We start from the raw sequence: 18,213 nt of genomic DNA, 5'->3' as shown, positions 1-18,213 counted from the left end.
GATATTTTTTAAGACGAGTCCATTTGATATACACCCCTCATATGGAAAATATATAGGGATAGGTCCATCCCTAAATATCTTCCTTTGAGATACTCCTGAAGAGGCAAAAATACTATTGTGCCCTTATTTACAATTTTCGCCCAACTGCATTCAGCATTTTCACCAACTGCATTTATATTTTGGACGTGCATTTAGTATTTTTGTACTGCATATATCATCCTTTTTAATTTAATAATTTTTTTATTTCTGTATATATATTGTACATTTTTTATTATTATAGTATTTTTTTACAAAATATTTTTTAATATTTCGATTTTTTAATTTTTCGATTTTTTTATTTTTTCGATTTTTTTAGTTTTTTTAATTTTTTTGATTTAATTTTTTAATTTTTTTTTATATAAATTCAAATTCTGGTAATATTACTGAACTGAAAGTATACTACACATGACTATAGTGTACTACAAGTTCAAAAGTCATGTATAGTTATATGTAGTCATGTACTGTCTTTTTACCCCAAAATTCATCTACACCAACAAATAAATTCACAATTTGGATCTTCATATTATAAATCAACTAACAAGCAAAAAATGAAAAAAATACAATCACATGCATATATTCTTCAAACATGAACAAGTATTACTGTACATTAAACAACCTATAGCATACTGTATGTTACTACAGGTGACTATAGTTATCTACAATTATCTATAGTTATATATAGTGACATAAAGTCTAGACTACTGTAGCCAGTGGCGGATGTAGCCATGGTCTAGGGTGTGCACTTGCACACCCTTGATTTTCAGTAAATATTACTATTATACATAAAATAACAGAAAAGGGAGTTGGTTGAAGTGGTAAAGATATGTCTTTTTTTATTAATAGGTCATGGGTTCGAAACCCACCCTCACAATAATGGAATTTTTTGAAATCTTAATAGTTTTCAACTTTTTGGTCTTTAAATATTTCCACAATTCACCTAAACTTTATAAATTATAAATATTTGGTCCACTATTTTTATAAAGTGATATTTTAATTTTTTATTCTACAATTTCGAACCCCCTTGGCAAAAATCCTGGATCCGCCACTGACTGTAGCATGAATCCAACTTCACAAGGCACTTCATCGCATCTTATTCTCTGCATGTCATAAAATTATAATAAAAGCAAAATCTGCGACAAATAAATACGAGTTAAATAGCAAAATGGAACATACTAGTTCGATTACATGAAAAATACAAAAGAAAATGATTTTTTTTTGTTGATAAATTTGCAGAATGAAATCGACTACAAATGACTATAGTATACTACAAGTCCTATAGTCATGTATAGTTTATATGTAGCCATGACTATACATGACTACATATGACTGTATATGCACGAGTCCTATAGTCATGTATAGTTATATGTAGCCATGACTATACATGACTACATATGACTGTATATGACTAAGTAACCACTACAAATTAAATTTCTACTACAGACAAACAAAGCTCTGACACTAGAGGCATTTCGAATCATCTTCAAATAAATACAAAAAAGAATTTACATATATTTTATAATAAAAAAAAATTAATCCAAAAAAAAAAATTAAATTAATTCAAAAACATAGTAGATCTGGTTTTTTTTTTTTTTTTTTTTTTTTTTTTATATATATAAATTAATCCAAAAAATTAAATTAAAAAATTAAATTAATTTAAAAACATAGTAGATCTGGTTGTTTTTTTTTTTTGATAAATGCAGTAAATATATACAAATCAAACACCACCAGTTCCAGATCTAAAATTCACTATTAGATCTGACTACAAATTGTCGAATCACGATTTGTTCGAATTCAGTTGGTTTTCACCAAAAAAAAAATTAATAATTAAAAAAGGTGAAATAGTAAGAATTCAAAGCTTAAAAAAATAAATTAAAAATAGATGGACATCCATAAATTAAAAAAAATAACTTAAAAAGGTGAAGTAGATGGTTTAATACAGAGTTCAAGGCGGTGGGAGGAGCAACGACGACCGACACAAGGCCGTGGCGGAGCAGCGGCGCAAGGCGGTGGTGGAGCAACGGTGCAAGGCGGTGGTGGAGTCGCGACGACGGCAGCGCAAGGAGATGAGGGTAGCAGCGGTGGTGGCGGCGCAAGGAGGTGGGGGAGCAGCCGCGGCGGCGGAGGGCTGTGGGCAGGGAGAGAGTTAGAGAGAGAGAGATGAAGAGAGAGAAAGAAAGAGGAGAGAGAGATGAATAGAGATAAAGAAAGAGAAGAGAGAGTTAGAGAGAGAAATGAAGAGAGAGAAAAAAAAGAGAGAGTGGGAGATGGGAGAATGACGGCTGAAAAAAATGTGGGAGGAAGTGAGAGAAAATGTTAGGAGGTTAGGGTTTTAAATTTTAACTAAGTGGGCAAAACGAGTATTTTTATTTGTCTACGAGGGTCTATCAAATTAAGATTAGAATTTGAGTTTTTGACTAGGGAAGAAAAATCCATAGGACCTATCTCTATATATTTTCAAAACTTGGGGGTATCCCTCATTTCCCCTATTAAGATATTACAAAATAAGTTAGGACATAATATTCTAAAAAAACATATAATACAATTCTAAACATCTCGGATGTCTTTGTCAAATTCTTTTTAAGTTTTCTTATATGTCAAATTCTTTAGAAAGGTAAAAAATACTTTAAAATTCTTAATTAAATCCTTCAATATTATCTGAAGAAAACATTTCTAATAAATTTATAATGGATTTATGCTAATTAAATTTGCACTAAGCCCATCAACATGCAAAACACTTGTGAGTTTGGGAAGTCCTTAGATTGCAATTGTTCATTTTCCAACAATTTTTTCCTTGACACCTCCAGCATAAGTTACTTGTCCACCATGAAAAACATCATAGTCAGCCAAGTGTTCCCTTATCCCGGTCATATGGTTTGAACAACCCCTATCCAAATACATAATCTGAAATGCCACTTGTCACAAAATTTCTAGTAACATTACACCTTAGACCTGAATTAGGAACCCATATTTGCTTTGTATTTTTCAAAGTTGCCTTAGTTTTAGAAATTTTGTTTCGAATGTCATGTGACATTATTTTGTACATCGCATCACTTTTCTTTTTTCGGCAAAAAGACCTTATATAACCAAAAGCGAAATAGTAATGACAGACAAATTTTATTTTTATGAGATATGACTTTTGAGAAAAATCTGATTTTTTTTTTTATAAAAAAATGATAATTTCTTATTTTCAGCATAAATATGTGTCTTTGTATCGTCAATGAAATCATATGAGCAAAAGAAGATTCACCAAAATCAATTTTATGAAATGCACTCAAAGATATACAACCATCTTGAATCTCCATAACGAATCTATGCCACTGAAAAACATGACTCACACTTAGTACAAGTCAAGTGTTGGCTCTGATACCAATGGAAAGAAATCGGTGGTATAGATTCAGTGTAAAATGAATATATAAATGATAAAACCAGAGATTTGCACAAATAAATAAACAAAAACTTGCATAAAGAAATGCTGTGTAGCGGAAATTAAAATAACACAAGTTTTAAACCATGATTCACAAGTATATAACTTGTGGATGTGTTTTACGGGCAAAAACTTATCAAAATAGTATTCATAGAATACTTAAGAGAGAAGCCAAGATATTTTTTTTTTATGAAGAAACCATAAGTTGATTTCTTCGTACAAGAATTTCTTGAATCGATGACAATCTTGCTTAGATGAACTCTCTAGGGGCCCTTTTGGTTGTGTGAGTTGGATAGATAGGTATGGATGGGATATGTAGTATTGGGATTAAACTGCTAATTCACAATACTGGGTATGTCTTTTGATTGGTTGTATTGGGCTGAAACTAATAATCCCACGATGAACAACACCGTGTTTTGTATAGCTGATAAACCAGTTTAATGTGGGATTATTTGCAAAATGACTGTAATGCCCCTGAAATACAATATTTACCAACCATACGCCTCTTTCATTTTTGACCCCCTTTCACTCCTAAACCCTAAGTTTTTCCTCCGATAAGTGACGAAAAAATCCCGACTATTGAATCCCGTTTTACAATTGTTTTCCCGTATGAGCGTTAGTAGCAATACTTCGCGTAGGAGTTCGAGCATCAACGGGTATGGTGGATTCTATTCAAATGGCCAGCGACAACAATTTTGTGATTGTGCTTTACATTCGCCTTACAAACTTCTTGGACCCATGCTAACCCAGGTTGTCGATTCTTGACTTGCGTAAAACAGGTACAAATCCATGTCTACCTATACAAGTGAAGCCTTATTGTTGGACTTTGAACTGCACTGATCTCCATATTTAGTATGTGTAATCTTTCAAACTCGTTATCACACGTGAACCTGTTAATTTGGTCATTATGTATAATTGATTTAGTCATTCCCTAACATTAATTTTGAATGATCTTCATTTCTCCTCGATGTTTTTGTAGTAATTCAATATGATATACATGAGGTTATATTTGCACAAATTTGTGTTTGCGGAATTAGTTGAACTAATCTGGGTATTTTTTTCCATTTAGATGTTCATGCATTTTTTGTGTAATTAGTCGTGAATTTGATGTGGTAATCTGTATAATAATCGAATAGCTATCAAAATATAATTTAATAGTGAGTTGGATATTTGTATGTAATATATTTGTAATTTTCATTTGTTGTAAGGGTATTTTCGAAAATTCACATGAGTGTAATGGTGGGATAATTAAAAGGGATAAGTTGTCAAACAAAAATTGGCTTGACAACTAATGAAATCAAATGAGTGATTAAATCAGTGGGCTCGGATGTCAAGGATGGCAAAACATGTGAACCAAAATTGTACTATGGGGTACAATACATCCCATCATGCCTAGTAATGCAAACCAAAAGGGCCCTATGAGTACAGACCAATATTTAATGATATTAAATAGGGTAAATAGCACTTGACCCCTACGTACGTGGTTTCACTATTTTGCACTTAACCCCCATGTGGTATCAATATAGGCGGTTAACCCCCATGTGGTTTATTAAGAGTAGCTGCCGTCAAATTAAGTAACGGGAAAAGTAAATGTCTCTTATGTCCTTTTACTTTTCTAATCTCTGTTATTCGTGATTGTTAAAATACAGTCAAGAACTTTATTTCAATTGACAAAAAATAGGGTTATCTTAACTTGACAAAAAAATGGGTTTTCTTAACTTGACAAAAAATTAGGGCTCACAATATTTGGTTGCTACGGAAAGAACAGATGAACAAGAGTTCCATGTAGTGTGATTGCGGAAGATATATCCATGCAAAACTTGGTGATGACAACTCCAGTGTAAGCTTTTGATTTAATACTATATTTTTGTTAAATCTTGCTGTTACACATGTTTTTTTTTTAAATTATTGATTATCACTGTCCATTTGACAGTAATTTTAGGGGTAAAATACAAAAACTTTGGTATCGAGATAATGTTTTCGGTTCAGAATTTGGCATCTAGTATGTCTCTGTAGTTGTAATTGTTTAATGGGGGAATCTATTTATTTGGGCAAGTATTTTAATTAAAGTCGTTGTGGTCCAATTCCAATTTTAAAATATTGTAGAATATATTAATTTATTTATATTTGAAATGGTCCACATTTTAATATTGTTCACAGTATAAGAAACTGGTCCACCAACCATTTATTTTAACTCCATTCTTATGTAATATGCATTTTACAATTTTGAGAATTTTACAGTTTTGATATAATCGTTTGCTAGCGTTTACATGTAGATATTGTTCATGTAATTCTTCATTTGCCTTCGATTATACACAATGTGCTTGTTTGGTTCGAGTTTTTTACTCGTAATATTTTGTGATATTTAAAATTTAAAAGCATATGTTATATCAACATGTATAAAAAATGAATAAAAACAAGATTTTTTATTATTGAAAGCAATCCCAATATAAAAGGTCGTGTATTTGTTTGCCATTGAACGTGTGCTTGTGCTTCAAAAATGTTTGCTTGTTTGTGTGTGTATGTGTGTGTCTATCCCTTAGTAATTTATGTATTTTTGGTATTTTGCTAATGCATATATTTTTGAAGTAAATAAATGCGTGTAATTTGCTAATAATTTAAAGAAATTAAAATGGGTGTGAGATTCATATAAGAAGGGCAATATGGATAATTTCAGAAGTTTATAGGGTGGAAACACTCGGCCACTTGCGAGTTGGGCGAGTGCAATACACTCACAGTTAACTCTAACACAATATTTGGTGAAAGCTATACTTATTATAAACCACATGGGGGTTAACCGCCTATATTGATACCACATGGGGGTTAAGTGCAAAATTGTGAAACCACATAGGGGTCAAGTGCTATTTACCCTATTAAATACAAACATACCCAATTATGTAGTGAGAAAAATAAGGTGCTGTTGAAAGTGTTGCAACACCCAAAACTCTTGGCTCTCAACTCTCTTCAGAAACTCGTAAGAAATGAACTCAAAACTTCTCATATTTACGGAACCCAAGAGCTCCTTGTCCTGCACGAAATAAACACACTAGAGGAGATAATGGGTTACTGGGTTAGTGAATTAATTAATCATGTATTAAGATAATTAACCACGAAGCTAAAAATAACCGCTCACTAACTACATAAAATAAAACTGACTAAATAAGTAAATAAAATTGATTTTAAAGAAAGTTAAAACCTTGAATAATATTTTGACTTAAAAAAAGTTAAATATCCAACAGTAATAGTATTATTTTATGAGGTGTAAATTTAGTCAAATGTTAGCCATAGGTGTCTGGTATAGAGGATTGGCGGATGGGAAATTATTGGATTGTTTTCTCCGTCAATTATTTGGATTGATTGATTAGGTACACTTTGGTGGGTCTCGATCATGCATGATTATCGAATCGGAAAATATCTATGTATCGTTTTCCTTCGCATATCGTATCGTATGATATTTAATAACTATTAAAGATATAATATATATATATATACATATATATATATATATATGTATATATATATATATATATATATATATATATATATATATATATATATATATATATATGCATAATGAAAGTACTATAAACTTATAAAATAGGAAAAAAATCATAGTTGTATTATAAACATCAAGAACGTTCAAATTTCAACATTTCAACGTTGCATTATAAAATAGGAAAAAAAGTCATAGTTGTTCTTAAAATAACATCAACAAACTTTAAATTTGAATCCCTAATTTATAAAAGACTAATATATCACTCATAATCTTCAAGATTAATTTCACTTAAATTTTTTCATCCATCAATTTCAAACGATTGTCTTCATCCTCATGTTCATTAATCTCTTCATCTTCAACTCCAACGTTGGCATTTCCCTTTCTTCTCTTAACAATATCAAACATGGCGTTTAATTTTCTTTGACCTAATTAATGTAAGAAAAATATTAAATAATATTGAATGATAGTATAATAATAATAAAATAAAATAAAACTCTTTTGCGTTTTGAGCTTGGAGCTCCTTTATGAAAGATAAAATCTTCATGTACATCATCCATGAACTATCTTTCGGTGAGCAAGAGTCCTCTTTTTTCAGTGATCCACTTATCATCTGATTCAATATACGATAAGCATATTGAATCATACGCTTCTCCCCTCTCTACTTGATTTTTTTGCCTCACATCAAGTTGGAGATTGTAATTAACATATCCAAGTGCATTAAGTCTTTGTTGCTCCAAGCGGTTTCTTCTTTTTGTATGCACATGTTCAAATGTACTCCAATTCCTCTCACATGTGTGAGACTCAAAATTCTCATAGCAATCTTTTGCAACTCTTGTACTTCTCCACCATAACTTTCCCACCAAAGAGCTATTGTAACAAAAAAGAAGACATAAAATATATTTTGCATATTAAATATATTTAGTAAGTAAATAATAATATTTCATTTAAGAACTACAATTCCAAAGTAAATTATAGGCAAAAGAATACCAGGTTGTTTTATTTCCCTAGTTTCCTTAGCCATTTTCAATCCAAACAGCCCATGCGCTTTCTTGAATTTTTCCAGTTGTGAATCAATCAAAATTCTAGTCCTAGTATCATCCGCAATCATCTTCTCAATGGTTTTATGTAAACCATATATGACATCGCTATTTGGATCAAACCCCTAAGCATAATGTAATAAAAATATAAAATAAATTAATAACAAACAAAATTATTCATGAAATATGAATTTAACAAGAAAATAATAATTATTCAATAGATTTAACTAACACTTATTTAGAATTAAGATAATATGACGCCGCACAAAGTGGTCTATGAAGTTGCCGGTTCTAGCAAAGGTCAATTATTTTCCATAGCTTATACATTGACTCCATATTATTGAAATTGCGAGATATTTGTTTTTTGGCTCTATCCATTGCTTCATAAATATATAGCATTGCAGGTTTTGAGTCACCGTCTACAAGCCTTAATACTCTAACAATTGGACCCACACATTGCAAACAATATTTGATAGAATTCTAAATTTGACATTGCACGAAATAAGGTTCAAACCATCATGCTTACGAGCATAACAACTTGAAGTCCATGCATCCGAAACAAATATGGACTTAATGGTACTTTTTTTATTCAAGATGCAACATGAAGTAAGAAAAGAAGTTGCAACCTTGTTACAACCGGTCTTGTCAATTCCCTTCTTTCAGAATGCATAGTGCTAGAACCCATGGATATCTATATATGTAAATGGTAATCCTTTTGGCATTTGTAATGGTGGAATGGAAGATGAGGAGTTTTCCAATGTCTCAAGCACTAAGTCAAGGCAATGGGCAGCATAAGGAGACCAACATAAACTTAGGTATTTCTCTTCCAACTTCTCCCCGGCAGACACAATATTAGAAGCACCATCAGTTACAACTTGAACAACATTCTCAACCCCAATTTCTACAATCACCTTATCCAATAACTCAAACATTTTTTGACCATCCTTGATCAAATTACTAATGTTGATGGATTTCAAAAATACCGTCTCACTTGGACTATTGACTAGAAATTAGTGATTGACTAAGATTTTTCATCGGTCCAACCATCACACATCAATGTGCATCGCTATCTTTTTCATTAGTCTTTATATTTCTCCATGGAGTCTTTGACATGATCAACTTCATCCTTAAGGTAAGAAACTCTTAACTCATGATAAGAAGGATCATGCTTCAAACCTTTACCCTACTCCCCAACTGACTTGAACATTTGAGTAAATAAGGGGCTTCTCACCAAGTTGAAAGGTAGAGCATTGGCATACATGCATCTATATATATCACGAATCACTAACTCTCTATCTTTCAGTGCTCCATTCATCGTTGTTTTTTCAAAGTAACTCCCTTTTTAGAGAAAAAATAATATAATAATAAAAATTGATTTTAGAAATTCAAAAACAATTAATTAATTATATTTAACTCAAAATCAAATATTCAAACATAGCCGATACAGAGTCTTAGTTGTATCGTTTTGATTTGGACAATACCGTATCTCGATAAATATCACGGTATCCCGCGAGTTTAACTATCATGGTCTCGATTGCCCTCCTTATGGTGTTTTCTTTCTATTTTTGGTTTTATCTTTTTCCATAAAAGTACATTTTTGTTAAATAAGAATGCTTTAAATTTCCGAAATTTACTTCAATTTTTGTTTTCTATAATTTTTACGTTGATATATATATATATCTCGGGGCCGTTGAAATATCTCGGGGTTCCAATATACAAAGGCCGTTGTCTCGTGAAACATTTTGATTATTTGATCCAACAGGTTCAACATCGGCTGGCAGGATGGCAATCGAAGTTACTATCGTTTGGTGGTAGAATTACATTGGTACGTTCGGTTCTTTTTAGCCTTCCCACCCACACTCTTTCATCAGCCGTGGTTCCCAAGCAAACCATAGTCAGAATGGAGAGGCTTTTTCGTAAATTTTTATGGGGTAAATATGAAGGATCTGGGATTAATTGGATCAATTGGACGACTATCTGTCAGCCGAAAGATGAAGGTGGCCTTGGTTTTTGCTCATTGCTAGACACTAAGAAGATTATGGCGGGTAAGTTGGCATGGCGGGTCCTCGAAGGTAAAACGCTTTGGGCTCGGTTCGCCAGAGCAAAATACGGGTATGACTTTCAAAGCCAAATTCCAGCTCATGCTTCTTTACTGTGGCGAGAATTATTCCCTCATCTACAACTCTTGGAGAATTATAGTAGATGGATCGTGGGAAAAGGGGATATCGATTTTTGGAGAGATCGTTGGATCGACAATGAAGGTCTTGATGATACTCAATCTATCTCTTTCAGGGAGGCTAAGGAACAGCCGCAACAATTTACTCCTCAACTGCAGCCGGAACAACAAACGATCTTCGATCTTATTGAACTAGATGAGAGGGTTGAGGATAGATTAATCTTCACAAAATCGATTTCTGGGAATTTTAATGTGGCTGAATATTGGGAGTTGATCCGTTCCAAAGCTTCTCCGAATCCTTTGGCGAAAAAAATTTGGCATCCTAAAATTCCATATAACATAGGTGCATTTTTCTGGAAACTGTCATATGGAGCGATCCCGGTGGACTTGGCTCTTCGAAGGCGGGGCTGCATGACTCCATCCAAATGTCAGTGTTGTGCTGCTCCTAAGCAAGAAAGTCTTTCTCATTTATTCATTCAGTCGGATATTGCTCGTGGTGTTTGGAGTAATTACGCACGGATTTGGCAGAAACCTTATGTTTATGGATCTATGAAGCATCTAGTTCAAGTTTGGATGGTTGATGCTAGTATTAACACTCAAGACGGTTTTATGGAGCTTGGTACTCTCATGTTCGGTTGTTGGGAGATTTGGAAAAGTTGGTGCAGGGCAATCTTCGAGGATACTCCGATGAATACGACCACTATTACTCGAAGTATATTCTCACATCTTCGAGCTTTGAACGACGCTTTCTTGGGAAAACTCCCAATGAAACTGATGGGTCACCTCATAATCCAACAATTAAATTTGGAGGTTAAGTCACCTCCATTGACTAGGGGCAGCTGGATAAAGTGGAACCATCCGAATCCACTTCAAGTCAAGGTCAACGTGGACGGCTCAAGAAAAGGGGATGAATGTTCCGGTGGTTGGTTAATTCGGACTCATGATGGATCTTTTATTCGAGGTTTTTCTAATTTTTACGGTCAAGGTAATCACATTCTTGCAGAAGCCCAGACAATTCTCGATGGGTTGCGAATTTGTCATGAGATGGGTTTTACACAGGTTAAAGTGGAGTCAGATTCCAAATTAGTTATCGATATGATTTATCATAAAGCCATAGTTGCATGGGAGTTAATTTACGTCATCAGATGCATTAGAAGACTTCTCAAGGACGATTGGCACGTGATGCATATTTATCGAGAGGGTAATCGGGTGGCAGATGGGTTAGCTAAGTTGGCTCATGAGCACAAAGAGAGGAAGCTATTTAAAGTTGTAAACGAACTTCCTCGCTATATTAGACCTTTATTACTTCACGATAGGATTGGAATTCCTCAGTTTCGTAGATTTTCAAGAAGCAAATGAGGGCGCAAATTAAAAGCAAGGCATGCTGGTGGAATTGGCAAGCAAATGCATTTTTACTAGCAACTTGGGTGGGGGTCATTCTAGCAATTCCAGCAAATATTGGGATAATGATGGTGAATAGGAAGAGCATTGTTCGTCAGGTGATAATGGAAGTTGGCAAAGAAGATATTTTGGATAATTACATTAGTGGCAACAAATGGGGGCAATTATGTTATTTTCGTTTTTTTAGCTTTATTAGGCAGCTTTATAGTTTATTTCATTTTAGCCCCATTTTAGGGCCTTTTTGTATTAGAAAGGTTAGGGTTGCCCCAGACTTTTTATTACCATTGTAGGGGTACTCTTTTACCTTGTGTAGGCCCACAAGATTTTTAACGAGGCCCCAAGTCTTCGATAATAATGGAATAATAAAGTTTTTTCGGCCAAAAAAAAAAAAAAAAAAAAAAAAAATATATATATATATATATATATATGAATCAAATTTTCTATAATAATAAGTAATGTAATAAGTAATGTGTGTGCATATAGACATGGTTATTAAAATCGTGGATCAAATCGAAAATCGTTTTCTTTAAAGGTATTATAAATGTTAATATAATTAATGATGTACACATATTTACGAGACATTGTATCGGAATAAGTAAAAACAACAAAAGATATGTATTGGATAGAGAATTTACAACCAAACTACGGAAGTTATATGATTAAGATGCTAATATTTAAAATTAATAATAAATGGACTTTCTAAAAAATTTAGGGCTCTTTGAGAAAATCCTTTCAAACCTTTCATTAACAGGGAGAGACCTAAATTATATGTCACTCTTTGAGATAAACTCATGATCCTGTCATCTTCTCTCTAATCCCAAAAGTGTCCTTACACTATCTTGTTTCCACTACACCAATCCCCAATCTCGTTTTTCCTCTTTTTTTTTTAAATTAATTTTTGTTATTTTAAATTATTATTTTATTATTTAAAAAAATAATTAACATTAAAAAAAATTTAAACTATTTTTTTATTCTTTTTTTCAATTGTTTTTAACTTTTTTCCTTGTCAGGTATATTAATCGACTATGGTATGAATCGACTACAGCGTAGTCGATTAACGAACTGACTACTAAAATGACCGTATAATAATGAAATGGACTACTAAAGTAACAAAAATAACCGTAATGCCCTTAATGGAACCTAACACGATTCAACAAAAGAATCCAATTGATAAATAACCGAAACAAATAACAAAAAAAACTACAAAAAAGTTAAAAATTAAAAATCGACTATTGTTTTACGAAACAACAAAATATATAAAAATTGTAATTGATTTATACAAATCGGACGATGGATTGACATGGCAGAACAAAAAGGCACCATCGCTATGCCCCTAAGTCCAACTATGTGTGGCAAAATAAAGAAACAATAAACAAAAATCCAAAAAATGAATTAAAAAACGATATCAATTAACCTTAATCGAACTTAGTCGATTAACCTTAATCGACTACTGAACATAGTCGATTAACCTTAATCGACTATTATACATAGTCCATTAAGGATCTAACCGTCGCCGCACCACACCATCACCATCCCACCACCGTCACCACACCAAATCCTCTCATTTCCACCCTCACGGAGATTGATGTTCTTCTTCTTCTCCGACGACTAGAATAGATCGACTCTCATAGTGAGAAGGGACTGCAGTTGCTTCGAGTAGTCGCGCCGTCGGTGGTCTTAGGCTCGCTTGAGTGCCACCATAAGGGCGTAGGAGATATGAAGCTCCGACGGCTAGAGGCCGCGTTATCTGGATTTGGGTTGCCGCGCCGCCATGGGGAGCTTCTGCGTTTTCGGGAGGAAGAGAAGGGCTGGTCATTGGTGGGAAAACAGAGAAGAGAAAATACGGGAAAAGAAATAAAGAAAATAAATTGAAATTAGAGTTGTTGAAGCATAATATTGGAATTTCATGTCTAAAACATAACTAGAGTATAATCTAAGGGGGGTTTTCTCAAATTATGTATTTGAAGGGGTTCTACTTTACGTGATTTTTCCAAATGAGGGGGTCTACTAATTTTCTATTTGAAGGGGGTCTACTTATTTTCCCAAAAAATTTAACACAATAAAAGCAAAAAGTTCAGTATTGAAAGAGTATGATTTATATCATTTAATTTGTAGTATTTATCAATGTAATTTTTTATTATTAGTAGGTACAATGAATGAAAAATACAAATTCAAGATCTCATACAAACTCAAGTATGTGATTAATTGATGGCAATCGATATATCGGAGTAAATCAAATAAAGATTGGGAAAAAAAATCACAATAAAACTCTCTTGAATCTATCCCCTACTTTAAAATATAAATAGAGTTGTAAAGTACCATAAAAATATTATCGAAATTCTTTCTTATTTTAAATATAAATGGTGATGAACAATATTAAAAGAAGAGAAAAATAGTCATGATAAGATGTCAATGTATTGGTATTACGAGAAATTATCGCAATTAACTAGTGTTTGTAATTAAAACCTACTATTTTAGTATAATTTTTAATTTCATTCTAAAAAAATATACATTTTTTGAAAATCGTATGAATTTTGAATCGTAATTCTTATAAATCGAATTGTAAATCATACGCTTTTTAAAAAATATATATGATTTATTCAGCGATTTGAATCGAAAATGATTCAAATCGAATCAAATCGTACAATTTGAATCCTCAATCGTATAACTATAGAAACCATGCACATAGACATCAATCACAACCACAGATTGTTATATAAACATTATGTCTATCAAAATAATATTTTTCAATCAATTTGTATGTTCAGGAGTTATCGTGAAAAATGGGAACAAATATGTGACCAAACGAAAAAAGAAAAATTCATTTTTATGCGTGTTAGGGCAAAAGTGTCCAAATCGTGGTACCAAATTACCTTCAAGTTGAAATCAAGATTATATAAAGATATTCACAAAAAAACTTGTGGATGTTCAGAGTCACACGTATTTTGTTGTTTTGATACACTTCATGAGTTGAAAGGAGAACGTCTGATTTAGATGGATTGGAAATTAGATGCCATGTGTGTGTGACCTAAAAAGCTATTATGATAGTTTCACTTGGAGTGTGCAATGTGGGTTGATGAATTGGGCAATATTAAATCCATTAAATACGGATAGGTAATTGGGTTCAGGATATTCCTTGATTTTTGTTCAATATAGCAAACGTGGGTTACAAGCAGCTAAATTTCTCAATGAAACTTTACCCAAAACCAAAGGGAACTAACTGTTTAATGGTGTTGTCTCGTTAGTTTACAAATGATATCATATTCATATTTATATTTCTCCACCTTGCTAATGGACGATGAGAATTGATTTAGTCCAGCTATTATAATGGGTTCCTTCTAGTAGGCAAATACAATAGTTATGTAAATACAATGGAGAAATTATTAGAATGTTCATGGAAATCTCTAAAACATTTTGACAACTGCATAAATATTTCTATAAAATTCATATCTTTAAGTGGACTTCTAAGAGGTTTTGTCTTTTTTCGCTTTCAAAATAAGACATACACAGTTGATATGCCTAATTGGGCCGATCTAACAAGCTCAATGGGCCTACAATTCACTTAATGGGCCACAAGCCCAATTTAGAAGACCACTACCACGAGAATTCGATCACCTTCAAATAAGGTTTGGGTCCAATAAATTAATTTCAGCCAATCAACAAGTATAAATAAAGATTTAATTCATTGATTAAAGGTACGTTCTATATTTCGAGCAATTCGACTGCCTATATTCTCTTTACTATCTTCACTATCCGCACGTCTAACTTGAGCGTCGGAGGGGTTTCTGCCGGATCAATCCCCGGCTTAGTTTACGTGTATTCTGTTCGTAGGAATCTCAAGATCATCAAGAGTCTCAACATCATGAAGCACGTAAGAAATGATCCATTTTGCTCTCCCAACTCACCCTACTCCAACTATTTTAGTTGATCTAATTCTAGCATCATCATTATGGCGCTGTCTGTGAGAATGCATACAAGATCACGTAGCGCGCATGATGTTCCTTAGACATCTGCTCGAGTAGAACGTGACACTGCTAACAACCTCCCACCTCGTGGAGGCCCTGGCTTGCCACTTCCTCCTTGTAATCAAGAACCACCACGCGACCCACCTCTTGATGTCCCCATAGATCCCCTGCAGGATTATCCACTCCCCGCTCCTCGAACGGTTAAGATAACCGAAGAGGCCCTTCAACGTATGATCACAGAAGCGTCTACTCGTGCTGCTGAAGCAATGTCCCAATGCATCGCCACAGCGAGAGCCAACGCTCCTCCAGTGATACCCCCCGTAGCACCGCCACCACCCCAAGACAACGACCCCCGAATAAGTGTGTCATCGTCATCCACTTCGGACCCAAGGTCCCGGATGCAGCAATCCACTCATTGTAGAGAGGCACAACGCAGGTAACAACGCCCGCATTCACCTCCAAGGGGTAATGCCTCTCCCTGGCGAGCTTCTCCACCTAATGATGGAGAGGATGAAATAAAAAGCAGAGTGTCTCACCTCAATCCTCTTCCCCAATTAGACAACCCTATTAACGGAAGGGCATCAGCTCCAGTAAGGCGCAATCCCTTTACTATTGACATACCCAATGAGGTACTACCTCAAGTAGTGAAAGTCACGGGCCTGCCTCAGTTCGACGGAACTACTGACCCATAAGAACACATTGAGAAGTTCCACGCTATGGCCGATCTATATGGCCCAACGGATGCGGCAATGTGCAAGATGTTCCGCACTACACTCTTCTAAAGGACAATGAACTGGTTCAACTTCTTGCCCACAGGATCAATCGAAACCTTCTCTCGATTATCGGATCGCTTCACCAACCAATTCCCCATCAACAAGCAATATGCTAAAACTCCAGCACACCTCTTCACGGTTATCCAAAGATAGAATGAAACCCTCCGCAGCTACATCAAATGATTTGTGGAGGCTGTTCATGAAGTCCCCAGCGTGGGAGAAGAAAGGCTCTCGGGAATTATGTAGCAGAATATGAAGCCAATTAGATCCAAGGAGTCTATCGCAGGAAGACCTCCAGTCAATTTGAATGAACTGTTAAATCGCGCAGAGAAATATATGCGCATAGAGGAGGCCTCCACCTTCGCCTCTCCCAAGAGGAAGAGAGAAGATGATTACCACGACTCTAGACGATGAGATCATCGACGTTCTCCACCTACAACTCAGGTCCAATCATCTTCCTCATATAGTCGGTTCACTACACTCAATGCCCACCTCACGGAAATCCTTCAAGTTATAGAACGAAAAGGCTTGGCGGACCTCCATGTCCCACCACAACATGAAAAGGGAAAGGTCAGACCACTACAGTCGTTTCCATAAAGATAAAGGGCATACCACCGAGGAATGTGCGCAACTTAAACTCGCAATTTAAAGGCTAATCAAGCAGGGACACTTGGGCGAATACATCGACAAATCCTGAAACAAACGGCAAGATGACCCCCCACATCGAGACAACCATCGAGATCAACAGCAACGACGAGATGAGGGAGGTCATCGATGCTACCAAGATAACAATGACAATCAACCCACGCGGGGAGTTATTGCCTTTATCTCTAGAGGACCAGCGGGTGGAGACTCGCAAAATGCGAGGTTCGCCCTCACCCGATCAGCACACGTAAATCAAGATCACGTATCCTCTTCTGCATCTGTCTATCAGATACAGAAACCTGATACAAGTATTGTCTTCAATTCCTCCGACTTAGAAGGTCCGGCTGAAGCTCACAAAGACGCTCTGGTAATCACAGCTTATGTGGCCAGCTTCTTGGTCAAGAAGATACTAGTCTACGGCGGGAGCTCAGCCGATGTACATCCACACGTTTAAGCAATTGGGCATAGACAACGCCCAATTCAGCCCCGTGAGCACACCACTAAAAGGGTTCACAGGAGAAGATGTATTCTCCACGAGAGAGGTAGAATTACCCATCTCAATGGGGGATAGCCCATGTCGAGTAGATGGTGAAATTCCTTACAGTCGATAAGCCATCTCCCTACAACATCATCTTAGTGAGACCAATTATCCATACATTCGATGCAGTGCCTTCCTCCTTTCACCAGAAGCTAAAATTCTCCACTTCTTACAGGATGGGAGAAGCTCTTGGAGATAAATGCCTCGCTCGCAAGTACTATGCAAGGGCTCTACGGGAGCCCTCCAAAAAAACTAAGCCATCAGGAAGGGGAGACGACACCCCAAATCATGACAGACGGAAATGGGTCAACGCGATCGTCGAAGTAGATAATGATATGTTGATCAGCGTACCTGAAGACAACGCAAGCTAGAAATTGTCGAAAAACTAAAATTGGTAGAGCTCACACCTGGTGATAGCTCTAGGCTCCCACGCATCGGATCTTATTTAGACCAAGTGATGGCGGGTCAACTGGTTAACTTTCTTCGACATAATGAGGACGTGTATTCTTGGAAGGCCGAAGACTTGATGGGGATACCCCCTACGGTGGCTCTATATCGACTCAAAGTCGATAAGAGACTTAAGCCAATCAAGCAACGGAAACGGACCTTTGGTTCCGAGCGCAACAAGCACATTAAAGCAGAAGTTGCAAAACTCTTGGATGCAGGGCACATCCGGCCGGTTCAGTACACCGTATGGTTATCCAACGTGGTAATCGTTC

General features: G+C 35.1%; 1 long non-coding RNA gene and 1 pseudogene across 1 annotated transcript; both read right to left on the bottom strand.

Moving 5' to 3' along the window:
* Positions 1-537: 537 nt before the first annotated feature.
* Positions 538-2,324, bottom strand: LOC148767590 (uncharacterized). The gene is made up of 2 exons (XR_016033876.1): positions 1,977-2,324; positions 538-1,136 (listed from the first exon to the last, which is right to left on the bottom strand). It is a non-coding gene; the product is annotated as an uncharacterized LOC148767590 (long non-coding RNA).
* A 5,195-nt stretch (positions 2,325-7,519) lies between these two features.
* Positions 7,520-9,311, bottom strand: LOC148767589 (uncharacterized; annotated as a pseudogene).
* Between the last annotated feature and the right edge of the window lie 8,902 nt (positions 9,312-18,213).

Source organism: Erythranthe guttata, chromosome 10, assembly GCF_056151865.1.
Source record: "Erythranthe guttata isolate IM_541 chromosome 10, IM_541, whole genome shotgun sequence".
Classification (NCBI taxonomy): domain Eukaryota; kingdom Viridiplantae; phylum Streptophyta; class Magnoliopsida; order Lamiales; family Phrymaceae; genus Erythranthe; species Erythranthe guttata.
Note: the sequence above shows the minus strand (reverse complement) of the source record. Positions and strands in the feature narration are given on the sequence as shown.